We start from the raw sequence: 12,011 nt of genomic DNA, 5'->3' as shown, positions 1-12,011 counted from the left end.
GAAACCTAGATCTTTGCACTGCGGTCTGTGACTTCGTATGTACGTAGTCAGCATGGTTTTCTTTTACCTGTTTGTTGGCTTTGGGTATCATGTTGTTCTTTGGTGGCATTCTTGCTTTTGTCTCTTTTTCCTGTGATTGCATGGCTTGCAGCAGCTGATTATTCCGGTATTGCTGAGCAAAGGCTATCACTTGTTGTTCATGTGCATGCTAAATTTTGACTGCCTTTGCATCCCAATCTATCTGCACATTCTACTCTTTTTGCCAAGGTTGTCCCAACATCATTGGGTGTTGTGTGTTTTCAACCTCCACCACATAGAATTTGTGTGGGTAAATATATTGATGTATTTGTACATGCAATATAGTCCATCCCAATTTTTTCAACGGGTGTGATGTACTACTTTCCAGCACTTGAGGAGTAGGATGAAGTTGACCTATGGATTTGAGCTGTTGGTATAATCCGTAAGAGAAAAAATTTGCTTGAGCTCCAGAATCAAGCAATGTTGTCGATTCAACTTGATTGTTGCCCACTTTGACTACAATTATTGGCTCCACTGTGTCTTCATCCAACTTCGTCAGTCGAATGGCATTGATTCGCAATGGTGCTCCACTTTGTTATTGTTGTCGCAGAAGTCTTCGTTTTGCAATGCATTCCTTTGCTTCTGCTTGAGCTTCCTCTCGTACTCTCTGTTTTTCCTTCATTCCTTGTTTTCCTTGATGAATTTGTTGGAGCATCTCCTGTGTGAGTGGTAGATGATATTTCTTCAGTCGACATCCACTAATCCAGTTCGGCATTTCTTCACCTGCTAATCTAGCAAGTTTGACCACTCCACTTTGTGATAGATCACTAATCACAAAGGGTCCCATCCCTTGCTTTTTAATTTTCTTGGCATGTTGCTTCAAAGTATAAACAAGTACATAATCACTTGTTTTGAACTCTTTAGTGCGCACATGCTTGTCAAAAAACTCTTTTTGTCTTCTCTTTTTAGCATAGATTGAAGCTACAGCTCTCAAGCGGAGTTCATCTAGCTTTTCAAGATCATCTATTCTTGAAGAGAGCTCATGCCCTGTCCATTCTAAGTGTTTCACTAAGAGTTGGAATTAAAAACTCTATGGGTAATATAGCATTTAGGCCAAACACCATGTTGTACGGTGTTGTTTCTATTGATGTTTTGTAAGCTACCCTGTATGCCCATAGTGTTGAGTGTAGCTATTGATCCCAATCTGTTCTTGACTCTGACGCTATTTTAGTAAGAACCGTGAATAGTGTTTTATTTGTGGCCTCAGCTTGTCCATTTGCCTGTGGTGGATGGTATGGAGCAGATTTCCTATGTATGACCATGAATTTCTCTAGCAGATATTCAATGACTACATAAAGAAAATGTGTCCCACGGTCACTGACAATTTCTATAGGTAACCCGTATCGTACAAAAACATTCTCATACAAAAATTGTGCAGTGGTGCGTGCATCTGCTTTTTGCATTGCCTCGGCTTCCGCCCATTTTGTGAGATAGTCCGTAGCCACAATGATATATTGGGTATGGGTGCGATATGCAAGGGTGGAAATAGGTCCCACAAAATCAATGCCCCATTTTGCAAATGCTCTTGCTCCCATCATTGGCCGTAGTGGCATCTCATCTCTCTTTATCAGCACCTTGGTGCACTGACATGCGTCACAACGCCTTACAAACTCTTCAGCATCCATATGCAATGTAGGCCACCATATTCCTGCGGTTAAGACTATTTTTGACGTCTTATCGCCCGAAAAATGGCCTCCACTTATTTCGCTATGTGCATGTTCTAGAATCAGCATGTATTCGCTTTCACTTGCACAGATTCTAAGTTGATTGTCTTTTCGTCGCTTATAGAGTCGGTTCCCTATTAACTAAAAGTCACGGGCCTCCACTTCTATAGCTTTTTTCCTTGCTCTTGTATGTTCTCACGAAATGTTCTGGTGGTTAAGAAATCAATGATATATTGACTCCATGTAGGTGCAATGTTTACCTAAAACAATGTTGCGTGATCCATTGGTCGTTTGGCACAACATATAGTACAATTGGTAACATAAGAATGTGTGTCCGCATACATAGTTCGCCAATAAACCCCTAATTGTTTCAGTCTCTGGTGTGTTTTCACTGTTGAACAACGAAATGCACAATCCTGGACATGTGCTTCCTCAAGGTAGCACTCGAATTCCTCCGGATTTATCCATAATCGTAGGATTTGGTCCGAGCCTAGATGATACAGCCGTCTTGCTATCACCTGGAAGTTTTTTGTGAAGGAGTACGAGCGGAAGTGCGACGTGAGAGAGAGTGCGAGAAGAAGAGCACGACGATATGGTGAACTCGCTCTACTGTAATGTGTAGAGCATAGTGAGTTCTTATTAGGTTTTAACAAAAGAATATGTGTACATACCTGGCGGCCCGCCCACTTACCTGGGCGACCACATTGGGCTTTATACCCCAACAACCTCCCACTTAAAGTCCAATGTGGTACTTTAAGTGTGAGAGAAGCTACTATACAAGCTAATATACAAGAGATGTAGAGAAGTGATGTACTATCCTACACCTAACTGCTTGCGAAAATGCGCAAAGCTCTCTGAGGGAAGTCCTTTTGTAAGTAGATCATCAGGATTTTCTGTGGTGTGAACTTTGACAAGCTGAAGTTGCTTATCCTCGAGCATTTCCCTGATGAAATGATACTTCACATCCACATGCTTTGTCTTTGAGTGATAAACTGGATTGCGAGCCAATTGTATAACACTTTGACTATAACAATATAACACAGGCATCTCTTCTTTGATTCCCAAATCTGTTACTAGTCGATTAAGCCACATTGATTCTTTGCATGCCTCTGATGCTGCAACATATTCAGCCTCTGTAGTAGACTGAGTAACACAATCTTGTAATCTAGATACTGCTCCACCAGCCAATGTAAAGACATACCCTGACGTAGACCTTCGGTTGTCTAAGTCACCTGCATAATCTGAGTCTGTAAAACCCTTTACACTTAGCTCCTGACTCCCATAGCATATACGCATACTCTTTGTAGCTTTCAGGTATCTCAATATTCCTTTCACTGCCTCCCAATGTTTCTTGCCTGGGTTTGACATGTATAGACTTACTACTCCCACTGCAAATGCAATGTCTGGGCGAGTAGCAATCATTGCATACATCAAACTACCCACTGTAGACACATATGGAATCTTATCCATTTCAGCCTGTTCTTCCTCAGACACAGGACAATCTTGTTTGCTAAGTTTCACATATGGTGGCAATGGAACACTCAGTGCCTTTCCCTTCTCCAATTTGAAACGTTGCAAAACCTTGTCAATATACTCTGTTTGAGATAACCAAATCAACTTCTTTGATCTGTCTCTCTCAATGCGCATACCAAGTATATGACTTGCCTCACCCATGTCTTTCATGTCAAACGATTTTGCCATCTTTGACTTCAAAGCTAAAATTTCTTCCAAGTGCTTGCCAGCAATCAACATGTCATCCACATACAAAATAAGGATCAGCCAACTACCATCCTTAGCCTTCTTTGTATATAGACAGTGATCAAACTCACTACGTTTGTAGCCTTGAGAAAGCATAAACTTGTGGAATTTATGGTACCATGCCCTCGGTGATTGTTTTAAGCCATAAAGACTCTTTAACAACTGGCATACCCAATCTTCCTTGCCTTTCCCAACAAACCCTTCTAGCTGCTGCATGTAAATTTCCACATCTAAATCACCATGCAAGAACGCTGTCTTGACATCCATTTGGTGCAACACCAAATCTAATATGGCAACCAATGCAAGAAAGCATCTCAATGTAGTCATCTTGACCACCGGAGAGAAGACTTCATCAAAGTCAATGCCTTGTTCTTGCTTAAAGCCCTTGGCAACAAGCCTTGCTTTGTACTTTGGTTGACTATCATGAGCGGTGATCTTATACCTGTAAACCCATTTACAGGGTAGAGCCTTTTTTCCCCGTGGTAATTTAACTAGCTTCCATGTCTGGTTTTTATGCAGAGCTGTCATCTCTGACTGCATGGCCAATTGCCAATTCCCGGAGTCCTTCATTTTCACTACTTCCTTGTAACATGAAGACTCATTGCAATCAGTCAACATGACATAGTTCATAGATGGAACAAACCTATCAGGAGGTCGCGTGACACGTCCAGATCTACGAACAATAGGTGGCTCAGGCTCAGCCACAACCTGTGGTTCCACTCTATCCTGTCCTTGCTCCTCTTGAGCCCTGGCATTTTGTCTTGCACGTGCAGGTCCATCTTCTTGGAAGACAACTCTTCTAATCTCCTCAACCCTCTCTGGTTTAGAATGATATTTGGATTCATTAAAGTGAACATCATTGCTGCGGACAACCTTTCTGGATTCGGGATCCCAAAGTCTGTACCCCATCTCACCAGAATTACCATAGCCTAGAAAGATGCACTTTCTACTCTTTGGCTCAAGTTTGTTCCTAAATTCCTTTGGAACGTGAGTATATGCCTCACAGCCAAAGACTCTGAGATGCTTGTATGAGGGCATTTTGCCTGACCATACCATCTCTGGCACTGAATCCTTCTGCAAAACCTTGCTAGGAGATCTATTTACAAGATGAACAGCTGTTGATACAGCTTCAGCCCAAAACCCATTTGGCAGTTGTGCATTAGACAACATACTTCTGACCTTCTCTTGTATGGTGCTATTCATCCTCTCAGCAACACCATTTTGAGGAGGATTGTAAGGAGCAGTAAGTTCACGTTTTATACCTTTTGACTCACAAAAGTCCCGAAAGGCCTTTGAAACATACTCTCCACCATTGTCAGTGCGTAATCATTTAAGCTTCTTGCCACTCTGATTCTCCACAAGTGTCACAAACGTTTTGAAAACACTAAACGCTTCATCCTTGTGCTTGAGAAAGTAAACCCATACTTTCCTCGAGTAATCATCTATAAATGTCATAAAGTAAGAAGCTCCCCCTAGAGATAGGTTAGGCATAGGTCCACACAAATCACTATGAACAAGTGCTAACTGTGTATCTCTTCTACTGCTTCTATGCTTATGTGGCTGCTGTGTTTGCTTACCATACAGACAATGTTCACAGAATTCAAAATCATTAAATGAAAAGCCAGGAAAATAACCAGAACGAGACAAGATTTCCATTCCCTTCTTGGACATATGTCCTAACCAGCTATGCCACAAAGAAACGTTCGGCTGCTCGGTTACATTGATTACATTTTTAGAGACATTTGATACATAAATCATGTAAAGTCCTCCAGACTTTACTCCATGTGCTACTGTCATAGAACCCTTGGATATCTTCCACATGTTTTGTCCAAAAGTGGTGACGTAGCCAGCATCATCAAGTAAACCTGTGCTGATCAAGCTCTTTGTAATTGTGGGAACATGTCTCACATTCTTCAGCGTGAAAGAAGAGCCATTCTGAAACTTCAATTGAACATCTCCAACACCTAAGATCTCACATGTCTGCCCATTGCCTAGCGGAACATGGTCTTTAGTGGTCACATAAGAGGTAAACCACTCCTTGTTTGGAGACACATGAAGTGATGCCCCTGAGTCTATAATCCAGTCATTCAGTGCGTTTCCATCAGATGCTGTAAGAAGAGCTGAGTCCATTGTATTCTTCAAGAATTAGATGTCTCCTGACACTAGACTGTCATCCTCTGCAACAGTGTTTGTCACATTTATTTCTTGAATCTTCACTGAGGACTTGTTCTTCTCACCATGGTCTTCAGCTTTGTCTTTGCCTTTTTCTGCTTTCCATTCTCTACAGTCTCTTTTCATGTGACCCTTCTTGCCACAATGGTAGCATTCTATGTCACTCTTGCCTTTAGCACTGCGGGACTTGCTACGAGACTGATTCCTCTTTCCACCTTTGTACTTTTCTTTGGTCCTTCCCCTGACAACTAAGGTTGTTCCTTTGCCTTTGTCCATTGTCTTTCTATTGGTTTCTTTAGTAAGCAGACTTCCTTCTACACCTGCTATGTTCAAACCATCTAGAGGTGCAGAATTACTCAAAGCTGTGCGAAAAGTGTCCCAACTTTCCGGCAATGTGATCAACAGGAACATAGCTCTAACAGGTTCATCAAACTTGACACCTTGAGGTGACAACTGACTGTAGATTGTGTTGAATTCATTCAGATGATTGGACATAGGTGTCCCTTCTTTCATCTTCAAGTCAACAAGCTTCTTAAGCCAGTATACCTATGAAGCTGCACTCTACTTCTCATAAAGATCACTCAGTTTTAACCATGCTTGATAAGCCGACATCTTGTCTGCTACATTGAAGTAAACGCTTTCTGCCAAAGTCAGCATAATGGTAGAAAGTGCCAATTCATCCATTTTGCTCCATTCATCTTCGTCCATATCTTCTGGTTTTATCCCTTGAGATTTATAGGTTTTATCTGCTTCTTTTGTACCAACACGTGCCAAATCTGCTTCTTCCACAATGGGAAATTGGTTCCATCCAGCTTCTTGATATTGTAAAGAGCAGTGTCCTGTGATCCAGCCATAGCTACGCTTCACAGTGGTTTACTTTCCTGGGAAAAATTCGGCTGAGTTTCCCCTGTAAGCTGACCTCTGAACCAATATCAACCTGTCAAATGAACCAAGAAAGCTTCAGATTCTGCATAAATTTTGGCAAAGTCTCCTTTGTAAAATGGCTTTGGTGTACTCAAAAAACAGACCAAAAAACAGCTCAAAAACACTGTCTCTCTGACACTGTAAGCTGCGGGTAAACCTGTCCTGCACCTGTACTGTCTCTCAGTGTCCTGTCACTGTCTTGTAAGCATAGACTGTGACAATGCCTCAACGGCAGTAAAGCAAAGATGCAATCCCAACTGTCTAACTCACAGTCAATACATCCTAGCTGCCTATCTAAGGGTGCTTGAGGGATAGCTCCAAGACCTGTATCACCGAAAGGATCTCAACATTCGAGAATCCCCCAGCTCAATAAAACCTCCCACGATCCTCAACAAAGGCTGCAGTAAATCTGACAGTACATAGACTTCCCACAAAATCATACATCCACAAATTTCCCACTATATGCTGTAACCGCTGTGGCGGTTGTTTGCTGCGTGACTCATAGCCAACAAACCCTCAACAGACATACATACATCATGTCTGTTGAGGGTTTGTTGGCTATGAGTCACGCAGCAAACAACCGCCACAACGGTTACAGCATATAGTGGGAAATTTGTGGATGTATGATTTTGTGGGAAGTCTATATATTGTCAGATTCACTGCAGCCTTTGTTGAGGGTCGACTGAGGTTTTATTGAGCTGGGGGATTCTCGAATGTTGAGATCCTTTCGATGATACAAGTCTTGGAGAGATCCCTCGAGCACCCTTAGATAGGCAGCTAGGATGTATTGACTGTGAGTTAGATAGTTGGGATTGCATCTTTGCTTTACTGCCGTTGAGGCATTGTCGCAGTCTATGCTTACAGGACAGTGACAGGACAGTGAGAGACAGTACAGGTGCAGGACAGGTTTACTCGTAGCTTACAGTGTCAAAGAGACACTGTTTTTTGAGCTGTTTTTTGGTTTGTTTTTTAGTACACCAGAGCCATTTTACAAAGGAGACTCTGTCGAAATTTCTGCAGAATCTGAAGCTTTCTTGGTTCATTTGACAGGTTGATATTGGTTCAGAGGTCGTTTACAGGGGAAACTCTGCCGAATTTTTCCCAAGAAAGTAAACTACTGTGAAGCGTAGCTATGGCTGGTGGATCACAGGACAGTGCTCTTTACAATATCAAGAAGCTGGATGGAACCAATTTCCCATTGTGGAAGAAGCAGATTTGGCACGTGTTGGTACAAAAGAAGCAGATAAAACCTATAAAGCTCAAGGGGATAAAACCACAAGATATGGGAGAAGATGAATGGAGCGAAATGGATGAATTGGCACTTTCTACCATTATGCTGACTTTGGCAGAAAGCGTTTACTTCAATGTCGCAGGCGAGATGTCGGCTTATGAAGCATGGACAAAGCTGAGTGATCTTTATGAGAAGCAGAGTGCAGCTTCACAGGTATACTGGCTTAAAAAGCTTGTTGACTTGAAGATGAAAGAAGGGACACCTATGTCCAATCATCTGAATGAATTCAACACCATCTACAGTCAGTTGTCAGCTCAAGGTGTCAGGTTTGATGAACCTGTTAGAGCTATGTTCCTGTTGATCACATTGCCGGAAAGTTGGGACACTTTTCGCACAGCTTTGAGTAATTCTGCACCTCTACATGGTTTGAACATAGCAGGTGTAGAAGGAAGTCTGCTTACTGAAGAAACCAATAGAAAGGCAATGGACAGAGGCAAAGGAACAGCCTCTTTTTTATAGGTATAAATATACTATAGTGGGGTTGAGTGAATTGTGGTGTCAAAACAAGTGTTAATGATGGCTCTAAAAGTGCAAATTTAAAGAAGACTTTTGAAAGGAAAGGCCTATTCTTTATCTCACATGCCCTCTTCACCCTTGGGAGGACTATATATATAGTTTGGCCCTCACTCTTTTTACCACCATGGATGAGGGATCCTCTTGCCATGAAGAAGAAGAAGCTTGTTGTTCCTACTCAACCACCTTGCCACTATCGTTGCCCTTCCTATGCTCGATAGCATACACACACAATCGTTGTCTCACACATACACTCACACACACTCAAACACACACACGTAGGTGGGAAAGGAGAGTAGGAGCAAGAGCACTCGCATTAACACTTCAGGGAATGAGAGAGTTTTAGGTTTACGATGAATTATATATGGACCAACCATTTCACACATGGGTGTCCACACTTGGGCAACATTGAACCTTATATGTTGGAATTGCGGTGCACCTTTCATATACAATCCGTGATCACCAATCACCTACTATCTATATGTGGAACTAACAAGCCCCAACCCATTACTCAAAATGATATAGTTCCTAAGGTTTGCATCCGTCCGTCTCATTGGTTAACACCATCATGAGAACTCACCTTGTTAGACTTGGCCGAAAATATTATTTCAAGCAAAGATTATGTATTTCAATTGGGTTTGAGTTCAAGCTAATATAAACAAGATGTCAATCCCATTTTGATATAATCGAGACACGAAACTCTTTTTTTAATCAATAGTTATGTCCCTTTTAAAGAATATCGTTGGCAAGATATGAGAGTGGTCACTTATTATGAGGCAGGGGTATTGAAATCCATCCTCTCCTCCGAGCCTCTTGCCATTAAATAGGCAACCCCCAAGCAGAGTAAAGACCTGGCCTTTGACCTCTAAGCCCTTGCACTGCCATTACTCCCTTCTTGGGGAAGCATTTTTTGTCCTCGAAAACAAAAGTGGGAAATTTCTTCTTAAGAACACTAATGTTTTCCCAAGTGGCACATTCCTCAGGTCTATCTTTCCACTTGACTAATGCCTGTCAATGTACATGATAACACATACATAGATCATGGTAGTCGAGTCAGGTTCATGCAGCTGAGTTGGAGGTTCAATGAAATCAATCAAATTTACTGATCAATAACATTGTCGTCATCATGCAATTCCTGACTTGGAAATTCAAGGATGTGTGATACCTTGAATATACAATGGTACATCTTTCACTTCAGTATCTCACATCTCAATATCATAGACGTTTATCATCGCTACCTTATAACAGTGAAAAATCAGAGTCTGAGGCAACTTGAGCCGTTTCACTAACTTATAGTTAATGAAATTGTGCGAAGCATCATCGTCCACCAAGATTTGCACCTTGTGCCCTTGGATAGACCCATGCATAAGTACTAGCTCATGTGGACAAAAGGTCAGCTACCACATTGAGGCCGTTGTACAACACCCATGCACTGCATCAGTGTGTGTTACCTCCACATTGGAGAAACGGAAAGAGGAATCAAGAGGCAACAATTGCACCATGTGCATTGCTTTCTCCTTGCCTTGGGTAGAAAATTTCCCCTTGGGACAATCTTTTTTGTTGTGTCCACTTCCTAAACATGTAAAACACAATTTTTCCTTTTTAGCCTTCTCAAACAGTTCACTAGATAGAGGACCCCTGGACCTCTTAGGTTTCTTGGACGTCGTAGATGCATCTATTATAAACTTTCTTTTATTGTGCCCATGCTATGTGTGTGCATTTGGATGTGCACTGACAAGCACGTGAGTATTATGTAGTGCTTTCTCATCGGGATTGTCATGTATATGCGCTTGCATTATGGCCTCCTAAAGCGTCTTGGGGATCTGGGTTTTGACATGCTTCTTAAGCTTTGGTGTCAATCCATGGATAAACTTGTGCACTTATTACTGAAAGGTATCTAAAAACTCCAACATGAGAATTACATCATGATAGTGCGATATATACACCAATGATGTCTTATGTTGATGCGTAGAGCACTTATCCAAGCAGACCAATTTTTTCCTGCTTCATTTGTGGGCATAATTTCTTTTTTGAACACAGTCTCAAAGGCTACCCAAGCGTGTGGTATGATGCCCTTCTCCTTGAGAGACATCCACCATTTGTAGGCCTTGCCTTCTAGTGTCAAACTCATTTGCAATGCCCTGATTGCATTAGAGCGTGTCTAAGATCGTGAATCCCATCCTATTTACTTAGGAATATATTTACTGTATCTTTGTTGTGTTTCCTTTCCTCTCCCCTAAAAATCAGTGGCCTGGTATTCTTCAACAAGTCATCCACCTATTTTTGAGAGAAAAGGTGCAACCCCTCCAGATTGGAGCCTTGCTCTTGCAAACCAGGTGTGCTTCTCCCAGGATCAAGAGATGTAGAAACCCAAGTCTGCTCATTGACTTGGCCCTTGGCCAACTATTGAATGAATTGTACAAACGTATCAGACATTTTGGTGATAGTCTCATTCAACTTTGCAACATTAGACTCTAAAACAGTCATGTGTATTTGGAGTGCTAAAACTCTTACATGTCAAGCAATTCGTATCTATAATCCAATCTCGTTGCCACGCGGGTACCCTCTGTGAGAGTAGTCGACCACGGGGCATTAGTAGGTGGAACTTGTGTAGGATTTTTGAAATCAAATGTATGATGCATATCTACCTCCGAATCTATGGCGATTCTGTGCTGTGCTAGCAAGAGAAAATATGTACCAACTTGAGCTTTACTACTTTGAAATTCCAATGAAAAAGACCCTGTCAATTTCTGATGTCGAAAGACTGTCAGCTCATAGCTAGTAACAAAAGACTTCCAACATCGACTCATTGTAGATATCGTTGATGCTCGTCGAAGGACACCGTATCAATAGTATTGAAGAATACACACTTTAAAATTTTGTAAAATCTTTGAAATTTTCAAAATTTACAGAGATTCACAATTGCCATCCTTGCCTTGGTTCTCTTGCCTCGAGAGATTTTGCTTTGCCGACACAACAAGAAGGGTGGGGGGGGGGGGGGGGACAGTGGGCACCCTCCCTTGTACTTTTGAAAATTGAACTCCCCTAAGTTGCCGTGGGTGGCCAAATAGGAAATGACGTGCTGCTGTAGAGGAAAACGATGGCGGCCTTCTGCACAAGGAAATAAAATCTCCCATAGCTCGCATTGTTGCTCGCCGGGGCTCCTGCCTGGACGAAAATCCCCTAGCAAGCCACGACAAACACAATGAGAGAGAGAGAGAGAGAGAGAGAGAGAGAGAGAGAGAGAGAGAGAGAGAGAGAGAGAGAGATTCGTGATGGTCGGTCCTGCCCCCTCTCCACTGCTAAGCCTTGCTTCCCACAACGTCTTCGTCGTCTTCCACAACATATGCAAAGCTTTTCTCTAAGAAAAGAAACCACACCTTTGCTTGGATAAAAATGGTATGAGCTTTGATATCAATATGAGGCAGGCAAGGGTATTGAACTCCATTTCTCTCCTCCCAGCCTTTTGCCATTAAATAGGCAACCCCCAAGCCGAGTTCAAACTTGGCCCTGGCCTAACACTTATTGACAAGATGGACTTTTTAAAGAGGAATGTTGCCCAATAGGCTGTGTCACAAAATATAAAGATCATGATGGAAAGCCCTGGCCTA

This window comes from Adiantum capillus-veneris, chromosome 10 (assembly GCF_014529385.1).
Source record: "Adiantum capillus-veneris isolate H3 chromosome 10, ASM1452938v2, whole genome shotgun sequence".
In the NCBI taxonomy this organism is placed as follows: Eukaryota; Viridiplantae; Streptophyta; class Polypodiopsida; order Polypodiales; family Pteridaceae; genus Adiantum; species Adiantum capillus-veneris.
The sequence above is the reverse complement of the archived record's forward strand: the minus strand, read 5'-3'. Positions refer to the sequence as shown.